At 42.6% G+C, this 11,351-nt stretch overlaps 1 pseudogene; it reads right to left on the bottom strand.

Moving 5' to 3' along the window:
- Positions 1-2,747: 2,747 nt before the first annotated feature.
- LOC137216933 (small ribosomal subunit protein uS10-like) lies at positions 2,748-3,291 on the bottom strand (annotated as a pseudogene).
- Between the last annotated feature and the right edge of the window lie 8,060 nt (positions 3,292-11,351).

Below are 11,351 nucleotides of genomic sequence, written 5' to 3'. Positions count from 1 at the left end.
GCATAGGAATATCCTGTATGTAATACATCATGTAGGCAAAATATATCTCTCAGCATTTTAATCACATAAAAAGGAGAGCATTCAGAATGGAACTCACAGAAGTGCACCAATGCCACGGCTGTTTCTTGGCATAATTCTTTAATGCTTACCATTCCCACTAGTTTTTTTGTTGTTGTTGTTGTTTGTTTTTTTTGCGGTACGCGGGCCTCTCACTGTTGTGGCCTCTCCTGTTGCGGAGCACAGGCTCCGGACGCGCAGGCTCAGCGGCCATGGCTCACGGGCCTAGCCGCTCTGCGGCATGTGGGATCTTCCTGGACCAGGGCACGAACCCGCGTCCCCTGCATCGGCAGGCGGACTCTCAACCACTGCGCCACCAGGGAAGCCCCCCCACTAGTTTTTAATCTCCATAAAGGCAGGGAACCTGCCCAATTTTGATGGCTTCTCTATCCTCTCTCTGTATTTACGCCTAACTCAGTTCTGCTTAATAAATAGATGTCAACTGACTAACTTAAAGGTGAGATGGGAGGACAGAGGCAGGATGAGGACAGAGGCAGGATGAGATTTGGTCCAGAACCAGCCTGCTCTGCCACCATGATGACCTCAACAATGACAATGTGTCCTATCAGCTGTCAGCAGATCAGCAACTCTCCTGCAGAGCGCTGGGCCACTCTGCTCCCTTCCTATCTGTCTGGGATGGATGACATTTGAAGTCCTAAAAGCCAAATGATGATCAATTTATCCCACAGATTCACTTCATGAATTTCAATGTTTACTGTTTTTAAAGTAATTACACTTATATGTGCATTTCATTAAAAACAGGTACCACAAAAGAGGATGGGATAATGAGTGAATTTTGTTTTCTTTTTCACACTTTCCTGTACTTTTTAAAGAGTTCTACAATGATTATATCTTGTTTTTAAAATCAGAAAAAAATGTTTGAAATATTAAGTATCACATAATCTAATGCCCATTTTAAGCTACTTTAACCTCTTTAGGATTACAAAGACTCAGTATTACACAGTTTAGGATTGTGATAAAAGTGGAGAGACACTATTTGAAAAAGTGACTGTGATCATTCCAAATATTTAAAGTGTGAAAGAGTATTATTTGATTGCTTCAAACTTGGTGCCACGCTTAATCAGAGCCAATCTCTTTCAACTGGACAAAATACATTCTCATTGCTTTAATAAGAAGGTCACCTCTTGACTTAAGTTTGTCCTGAGTTCCATTCACCACTCTGAGGTAGGTACCATTTCCAGGATGCCATAAATGAGGGGTTTAGTAAGGATCAGGGGAAAAAAAGAGGGAGATGAGCCACACTGCTTAGTTTCTACACGTTCAAAATGTGACTATCACCTTCCCATCACTCACCCCTTAACTTCTAGTACTTGGACATTCTGACATAGATAATTTCCTTGCAGATTTAGCTATCACTTGTATAATCCACACTCTCCAACTGTTCTATATGCAAATATGTACAAGGAGAAATAAGAAAAAGCTGATCTACAAAGGTAAAAGGCTGTAGAATGATGACAGCTTCCTCATCTCCCCTCAGGTCAAGCACTGCTTGATACATAAACATCCTTTTACAGATAAGGTTAATTGCCCCTATATGCCGGATATCCCACTGAATTAGAGGACTACTGTACTTACAAAATACAGGAATGGAATTAGATCAAATATGATGTCATGGGAAGCACAGTGGGCTGACCTGAGTTCTGAGCTCCACTACCAAGTATAACTTTGGGTTAATTGTTCATTTAGAAAGTTGAGCTGGAACTCTATGGGCCATGTAAGTTCTAAAGTTCCATTATTTATCAGACTGCAACTTGTAAGCATATCACAGTAACAACTCTGTTTAGTAAATAATTAGTTTTCTTTAGCAGCACTGGGATTTTTGCACGATGCCCATAATTCACATCATTCTGGCATTAGATAAATATTCCTTACTACTGAAACATAAGCCTCTTGTAGTCAGTGGCAGATTTGGGATGTAGCTGTATTATCTTCAGCTGTGATCCTCTTAGGGCTACCTAGCTCTACAAGGTCAATGCTCTGACATAGGTCTTGCAAGGTCTACCCAGGTTCTGCCGTAAGCACTCTATAATTTAAGCTGGAAAACCACTACCCGATGTAATAACTCACTATCTAGTACAGACTGAGAGAAACTGCTACTTCATTTAGAATGAAACAAAACAATTTAAATTGCTATCATATGCCTTTTAACTTGAAAGTATTGGCCAAAATGGTAACACGCAATCTAATTAAACTACTATTTACAGTTTGCAGTAGGAATTTTGGGGCTTCATGGATTCCAGGTGGATCAATCCCAAATCTCTAGCTCTGTGTCCAGCCCAGAACCATCTCCTGAGCTTTAGACCAATATAATCCAGCTGCTGATTGGATGTCTCTCCCACTTTTCTGCCCACAGACACTTAAAATCAATGCATCCCAAACTGAACCCATCATCTCCTGCTCTTGCATCCCAAATCTGCTGCTCTTTCTTTGTGTAAGATCTAAAGAACAGGACTGCCATTGTCTTGGGGGCTTATGTTTTAAACCTCAGCATGTCAGCTTTGACTGCCCTCTCTCGTGCCTAATCAGTTGTCAAGTCTTGTCAAGTCAATCCCACATTCAGCGTCTCTCCCATCCATCTTCTCCTCCCCTTGTCTACTGCCCTGCCCCCTAGTTTAGACCCTATTCACTCCCAGCTATACTTCGGAAGTGATCTTCTAACTGGTCTCCATGATTTCAGTCTGTACCCTTTCCCCTTCAATCCATCGCTCACACTGCTACCAGAAAAATTGCAAAGACTTAAGATTTATACTCTTCCACCCCCAAATTTTCAGAGGCTCCCTTATGCCTGTTGAATATTGGTTTTCAGACTTAAAAAAAATCGCAACTGATTATCAATTTATTGAAAAGGTTGATTTAAGCATCTGCAATGGCGACTTCAACCTTGACTCCTGGCTCAATACTGATGGAAGTAACCTGTTTCACAACCTCAGAAGGGCTGTGCAAGGTAATGAAGTCGCTTGTGGATCCTCATCTGAAACCAATCCCATCTCAGACCCTCTCACCACAAAGAGTTTTCCTTGTAGTTATTCTTAGAGTCTTGGTGGGCATCCGAACTACTCCTTTCACTTTGAGATTCTTATACTTTGTGCCTCTGATCAAGTCAACACATACCTTCTCCAAAGATTTTGTGTTGCGGCTGGTTAAGGTAATTCTAATTCGGTGAGTTGCCACTTCTGGCGCCAGCGGAGTCTTTCAGGGGTCTTGAAAAGCCATGGCTGCGGCGTGGCTTCCTGACCAGGTGGACCAGCGCTCTGCAGCAGCAGTGACCGCATCTTCCTCGAAGAACCAGACTTTTTAAAATTTTCCAAATCAGATGAATGCTTTCATAGACAAAAATCTGACACAGACCCCAATGTATAAAACAGATAAAAATTATATTTTATTAATATGAATTTATTTTCTAAGTTAAAAATCATTACATTTATGGATCATAAAGTCAATCAGTGAGGAAAAATGAGGCTCTTCTGATAAACACAAAAATCTAAAATCAAGGGTAAGGGAACCAGATTCTTTTTTTAAAACATTTTTATTGGAGTATAGTTGATTTACAATGTTGTGTTATTTTCAGGTGTACAGCAAAGTGAATCAGTTATACATATACATATATCCACTCCTTTTTAGATTCTTTTCCCATATAGGCCATTACAGAGTATTGAGTAGAGTTCCCTGTGCTATACAGTAGGTCCTTATTAGTTATCTGTTTTATATGTAGTAGTGTGTATATGTCAATCCCAGTCTTCCAATTTATTCCTCCTCTCCCTTACCCCCTGGTAACCATGGGAACTACATTCTTATACTAGCATTCAATTTATTTATTTATTTTTTATTTTGGTTGTACAGTATTGAGAAAATTCTTACACAGTTAAGTAGCGGCAAATGCTAACGGTTTTAACAGTTCATCTTGCAGGAGATCTTATTTGCACAAGAATGCAAAAGTAGCTTTACTATAAGGTCTGCAACAAAACAAGTCAAGTGGTAGCATAAATTATTTTAATGTTTCTCATATGTTAATATTTGTGTATTACATATTAAAACATGTACTGTATTATAGTTTCAAAATATATATTTCAACAAATATTTTTAATGTAGAAAATTAAATCAAATATCTATGGAATGCCTAAAACATGTGTATAGAATCTTTGAGTTCGTGAAACAAGTTGAAACCCTTGCCACAAAGAAGTGGGACTTCCCTGGTGGTGCAGTGGTTAAGACTCCGCACTCCCAGTGCAGGGGGGCCCGGGTTTGATCCCTGGTCAGGGAACTAGATCCCACATGCATGCTGCAACTAAGAGTTCCCATGCCACAACTAAGGAGGCTGCATGCTGCAACTAAGGGGACCTCGAGCTGCAACTAAGGATCCCAAGAGCTGCAACTAAGGAGCCTGCCTGCCACAACTAAGACCCGGCACAAGCAAATAAATAAATTAATGAAATAAATTTTTAAAAAAGAAAGTGCTTGGTGATCTAGCCTCAATCTATTCTTCTGAACTTCTTGCCCTCTACTGCCTTTCACACAATCTTAAAAAGAATGAAAACCTATGTTATGTTTTCGAGATTATTAGTATTAGAATACATGTGGAAGAAAACATACTAAATACAGAAAGAATGAAATGGATAAAAATTACCCCAAATCCCTCCACCCAGGGCTGACTACCACAATGTTTTATTATAATTTCTTTCAATCTTTTACCTTTCATAGTAAGATGGATAGTTATAGAGAACTGTGCCAAGCACTTAAATAGATTATCTCATTTCATATTCACAAACACCCTATTAGGCATTCATGTCATTCACTACATGGAACACTGAGGAAACAGAGGATCATATAGGTTGAGTAACTTGCCCAAGGTCACACAGTAAAGTGCAGAGCTGGCCTTCAATTCACTATCTGCCTGACTCTAGAGACTATGGACTTAACCACAACATTGTAGTATTGCTTCCCTTTCCACGCCCTCTTTCTCTTTCTTTAGCTCTGCCACTTTAATTTAATGTTCTTTGAAGACATCTTCCTCTGCTTGTGCCATTTCCTTTGCTAAGATTTCCCTTTTTCCCTTTTCCACTTAGCCAAATCCTAGTGACCATTCAAATGCCACCTAGTCTTCAAATCTTCTCTAATCCACCTTAAGCTCTCCTGTAGAACTCCCGATGCTCTTTCCTGTACTCCATCTACTTCTCCTCCTGTCTCAACCTCCTTGCCTTCCCCTGCCTCCCACACTGTAACACAGACAGCAGGGCTTTACTGTGTTTGTCGGTGCTGAGCGACTCGTGGCCCCGCTCCAGTTCCCACGCTTTGGACCTGGGGCTGAGCAGTTACTCCAGGATGCAGCTACACTGGGCTGGAGGCTTGGCCCTCTGTTACAAAGTGAAACGGAAGCTCCTGTGCACACAAGTCAAAAAAATCATTCCTTCTGTGATGTAGGCAGAGCCAATCTGCCACCCCTCCTCCCAGGGTTGCATGTTGCATTTTTCACTTCTTCTTTTTTTTTTTCAATTTTATTTTTATTTTTGGCTGTGTTGGGTCTTTGTTGCTGCACGTGGGTTTTCTCTAGTTGCGGTGAGCGGGGGCTACTCTTCGTTGCGGTGCACGGGCTTCTCATTGCAGTGGCTTCTCTGTTGCGGCACACGGGCTTCAGTAGTTGTGGCACATGGGCTCGGTAGTTGTGGCTCACAGGCTTAGCTGCTCCGCGGCACGTGGGATCGTCCCGGACCAGGGCTCGAACCCCTGTCCCCTGCACTGGCAGGCGGATTCTTAACCATTGTGCCGCCAGGGAAGCCCCATTTTTCACTTCTTTTCCCCTCAAGCCTACCCTTGACATACTTTGAAGAGGATTTCCTCTTGATAAAGTCATTCACAATGTGAGATAATGCCAGCTTTGTGATCTGCCCCCGGTTCTACAAAGGCAGCCCTGGTAGCTAAACAAGTTTTCTTTGCTTTATTCCAAAGTTTTTGTGGCGTCGTAAGGAGGCCACTGCAACTGAAAAGCAATGCTCTGGATCGGAGATTATGAAACCTAGTTCCATGGAACTGTGTTTCTGAGCTCCCAAGTCATCCCTAGGGGTCCTTGAAAGAAAGTGTGGACATGTTTATCTAACCCACTTGGTTAAGGGTGAGAGCAAGAGATTATCTGTACACATGCCAACTGGAACGTGGCCTCAAGTGACTGCGGCTGGAAACCATGAACCTTCTGGATGCATGCCATTTGTAGAAAGACAATTTGCCAATGTATTTCTGATACACCACATCCTTACTACAGGGATGTGGGAAAATGAATCTGCAGCCTGAACTTTGTCCTAAATTCAAGACCCGTATGTCCAACTGCCTAGAGACATCTTTACCTAGGTGTATGACAAACGCATCAAATCTCACACGTTGAAATGAGCCCCTGATACTCCCTCTAACCTGGGGAACCCGAATCTTCCAGTTGTTCAGATAATTCGTAGCTCTTTTCTTTTTTCTCACACTCCACGTCTGGTCCAGAGTAAATCCTGCTGGCCCTAAGGCCAGAGGTTGACCACTGTTCACCATCCCATTGCCACCATTCTGTCCCAGATCACCACCTTTTCTCTTCTGCATTATCATAATGGCCTGCTGACAGGTTTCCCTACTCTCCCCTAGCCCATAATTCAGTCTAGTCTCCACCCAGCAGTCAGGGTGACATTGTTGGAACTTAACAGAATCGACTCAAAACCCTCCAGGGACTTTTTATTTCGCTCACAGTGAAAGTCTCGCTGTTCCTTGAACAGCCAAGCCCACTCCCACCTCAGGGCTCTGCACTTGCTCCTTCCTCCACCTGGAAGGCTTTTTCACCAGATCTCCACAGGGTTACCTTCTCCATCTCCTTCGAGTCTTTACTTAAAATTCATTTTCTCATCTTTTTCTCATCACCTTCCCCAGCCACACTCTATAAAATTGCAAAACAAATATCCTGATATCTCCAATCTCCCTTCCCTGTTTTACTGCTCTTCTTAGGACTATCATTAGCTAAGAAACTATGCATTTTACAGTATTTATCATGATAGTTGGTTGACTACTTCGCTAGAATGTTAGTTCCATGCAGGCAGAAAATATTATCTGCTTTGTTCAGTGCTGTGTCAGTAGTGCCAGAACAGTGCTTGCACATAGTAGTCACTCAACAGATGCTTGCTAAGTGAATGGATGTTTAATGAATGAAAGATACCACATCTGGATGAAGAATGGATTCACCCTAGTTTAATGATTTTCAAACTACGAACAGAGCCCCCAGTGACCCCTTACAAGGAGAAGGGAAGGGACCCAAGGGGGTAAAGCTCTAGACCCGCCAGTCCCTTCCTTTTAACCAGAGCAGACCCAAGTCTTACATATTGGCTTTCCATGACAACCTTGTTTTTGAAAAAAACACTACTGGGATGGGTTTTTAAGAACTGTTTGAAAATGACTGCCTCAAATTTAAAGAAATCTGATAACCTCTTCAGGCTAAGAATGATGAGCTGCTTCAGGGGATGGATATATCAGGTACTTCTCTAGTTCCATCATCCTCTAACTGGGTTCTGACGATGTAGCCCAGGTGTCCCAAAGAATGCCACAGGAGCTAAACATGGCACATTTTCCTGAGAAGAAACTTTACCCCAAATTTGGGAGCAAATACTAGTATGCTACTGAAACAATGGATGGAGCAGAATAAAAACTTTTCACGAATTTAAAAAATAAAACACAAGCTTAAACAGAAATTGCGTATCTGCACGAAGCCACTTCAAACTACTCATTGACTTGCCAGAGGGTCCACGTATAGTTTTCTCCACCATTAAGAAAAGCAGAATTGTTTGAGAAGCACTATATCCAGGTGATCTGGATGGGAGGAAGAAGCAGCCGAGAAATAAAGAGATGCCGTCAAGATGGCCTAAAAGTACAAGACAAGCTTACCTAGGTAGGCTCCTTACAGTAATGCTTTAATTTAACATTGGCCTGGAACTTTGTGCTGATCAGGTAAGATGTTCTAAGCCCTCTCTGTACACTGTACAGATGCCATTAGAAAATATGTCATAGTCAGAGCCTTTATTTTTCTTGCTGCACTAGGAAACAGCATCAGATTTCCTGTAGGTCAGGGTCTATGGATAGGATAGCTTCCCCTGGGAGGCCTGGGCCAATGGATAGAACAGCAAAACCTAGAATTGTGCTGAAGTATTTATTTCATTCTGTAGGTATGTATTAAGCACCTGCTCCATACTCAGTACTGAGATTAAAAAGAAAAAAGTACGACATTGTTTTTTAAACACGAGAATTTTTTTAACAGTTACCATGATTATAGTTATCTAACCAGCTAAAACTGTTTTAATAGTAATTAGGGACAGTGATGGTTGCAAAACCTATGTACATCTTAGGTGCTCCCACTTATTAGTAAGTCTGAGAGCCCCCACTGGATATAAGCCTGTAGCTAGGAAGCATAATTTTCACTAGCAACATTTTCCACAGTATCTATATTCATGCTGGATTTGTAATATTTAGTGCTTAGGAAGGAAAGTATCAGAGTCGTGAATGAGGAGATGGTTGATCTCTACAATTGATCTATATGGCTACTACATATTAGGAAATAATAAAGGAGAGCTCTAGATTGAAAAAAAAATAACAGGAGCTCCGAGTTCTTCAACTAGCTCTGCCATTAAATCACTGTGCCACTTCACCTCTCTGGGCCTCGGTTTCCTCATCTAGAAAATGAGGGCTTTGGTGGATGAGATCCCCTCCGATGTTCCTTTTACCTCTGACATTCTATGAGTCTATAAAACCCACATTCACAGCCAAACCACTCAGTGCAGGTATATATTCTAAAATAGTCAACAAACACCAGCAACATGTAAGGACTAGAAGTGAGTGAATGAGTAGTCAGGGAGAGCCCCATTAAACAAATGGACCTTGCTCATCGGTCTCATTTTCAACAGACAGGAGCAAGAATTCAAAGTCCAAGTAACAGCTCTGTCTCACCCTTTCCCACACCCCATTCCAATGCAAGATTACTCTTCAGCACTTCAGAAGTCAAATAAGGGACTGTCAACAAATCCAAATCTAACCTAATGAGCCCCACAAGGCTGGTTGGTGGATGAGGGGAAAGCACTGAACAGAATGTGAACAATTATACTTAATGATTTAGATATGATTGGATATAAGGCTACCTTGGCTAGTATTGGTCTAAACAAAAAGTGAGGAAGACTATGGGGCCTAGGCAGGAGGGCAAGAAAACATGCATGGCAAAGGAAGTGGATGGCTGCCCAGTCTTTGGCTGCTGTCTGGCCACACATACACTTGACCTCCTTTCAGTTTGAATTTTTTAAAGACTGTACTACCAAATAATACAGGACCAGAGCTGGAGGGCTCCTAGAGACGGCCTAGGCCAGGGCTCCAACCAGTAGCAGGTGGGTCTAATTCAGCACATGTCTTGTTGAGACCAACACAGATCTAAAATAATTTAGATTTTTGAGGACCTTTGAGATGAGCACAGACTCTCCTGTTCCTCTAGATCGCCGCCACCACTCCTGGACTTACACCAAGCAGCTTGGCCCCAAAACACTTCTGAGTTTGACCTAAGACTCAGAGACCAGACCTTTCCATGACACCATGGCTGCCGTTCGGTCTCCCTCCCTTTTATAGCCACCCTCCCAAGTCTCAGCCTCAGCTTGGCTTCCCCAGCTTTCCAAAACTAAACAATGAGTCCCAACCTTTCCTGAGAAGAGACTTAATGAGAAGGCACTTAATTTGGACCTGACAGTGGTCCCCCTGCACTTCCACTCCAGCCAATACAGGAAGCACTTTGAAGTGAGCCTGCACACTAAGCACTGGAAACAGGGGACTGCTGCAGGCCAGGGTGGGATCAGGTAGGTTCTTCAGTGCTCTAGGAAGAGTCAGAGCATCAGAGCCTCTGTACATTTGCAATTCACTAGAAGGCAGGTCCATGCAAGGGGTTTTACTAACTGAGGTATTAAAAAACAAAACCACAAAAGACCCTGTGACAGGAAGCTACCACCTGGAAAGAAGGCAAGATAGTAGGTCCCTAGGAGGCACTTATTTGCATTTTTTCAGGATGCCTGCCATGTTTCCCCAACTGTCCTGGAAATGCCCATATTCAAGCACTATGTCACACTGTCAGATCATTTGTACTAATTTGTTTTTCTTTAATTAATTAATTTATTTATTAATTATTTATTTTTGGCTGCCTTGGGTCTTCGTTGCTGCGTGCAGGCTTTCTCTAGTTGCGGCGAGTGGGGGCTACTCTTTGTTGCGGTGCACAGGCTTCTCATTGCGGTGGCTTCTCTTGTTGTGGAGCAGGGCTCTAGGCACGTGGGCTTCAGTAGTTGTGGCACACAGGCTCAGTAGTTGTGGCTCACAGGCTCTAGAGCGCAGGCTTAGTAGTTGTGGCGCACAGGCTTAGTTGCTCCGCGGCATGTGGGACCTTCCCAGAGCAGGGCTCGAACCCGTGTCCCCTGCATTGGCAGACGGATTCTTAACCACTGTGCAACCAGGGAAGCCCCTAAGTTTATTTATTTTTATTTATTTATTTTTGGCTGCATTGGGTCTTCGTTGCTGCGCGCGAGCTTTCTCTAGTTGTGGCGAGTGGGGGCTACTCTTTGTTGTGGTGTGCAGGCTTCTCATTGCAGCATCTTCTCTTGTGGAGCACAGGCTCTAGGTGCACGGGCTTTAGTAGTTTTGGCACGCGGGCTCAGTAGTTGCGGCTCGCGGGCTCTGGAGCACAGGCTCAGTAGTGTGGCTCACAGGTTTAGATGCTCTGCGGCATGTGGGATCTTCCTGGACCAGGGATTGAACCCATATCCCCTGCATTGGCAGGCGGATTCCCAACCACTACGCCACCAGGGAATTCCCCATTTGTACTAATTTGTTGTTCAAAAACTGTAATTACCATCCTTAGACATATATCTACACAGAAGAAAGAGACAGCCCAGGCAATATTTATTTGGCAAGGAAACAGACAAAAGTACCTTTTTTTTTCTTTTCTCCTCTCTAGTTTCCTTTTCTTCAAATTCATTCTTTATGTCTAACAAAGGGCTGGCTTATGTTCTCACCCTCATTTCAAACTAAGACATTAGAATCTATGCTTGGCAGTGATGGAGGCTGGAGTAGAGAAGATAAAGTTGATAAATTATTATTTAAATCAAAAGATGAAAACTGGAGGCCTACAGACATGTTCTGTGTGGCCCACACAGTGACTTGCATAATTTTTAAAAAGCTACTAACATTTGAAAAGTGGGAGATTTTATCTAAAAATCCATATTTCTACTGTTCTTATTGTA

The sequence above is a fragment of the Pseudorca crassidens genome, chromosome X, assembly GCF_039906515.1.
Source record: "Pseudorca crassidens isolate mPseCra1 chromosome X, mPseCra1.hap1, whole genome shotgun sequence".
Classification (NCBI taxonomy): Eukaryota; Metazoa; Chordata; class Mammalia; order Artiodactyla; family Delphinidae; genus Pseudorca; species Pseudorca crassidens.
The sequence above is the reverse complement of the archived record's forward strand: the minus strand, read 5'-3'. Positions and strand labels throughout refer to the sequence as shown.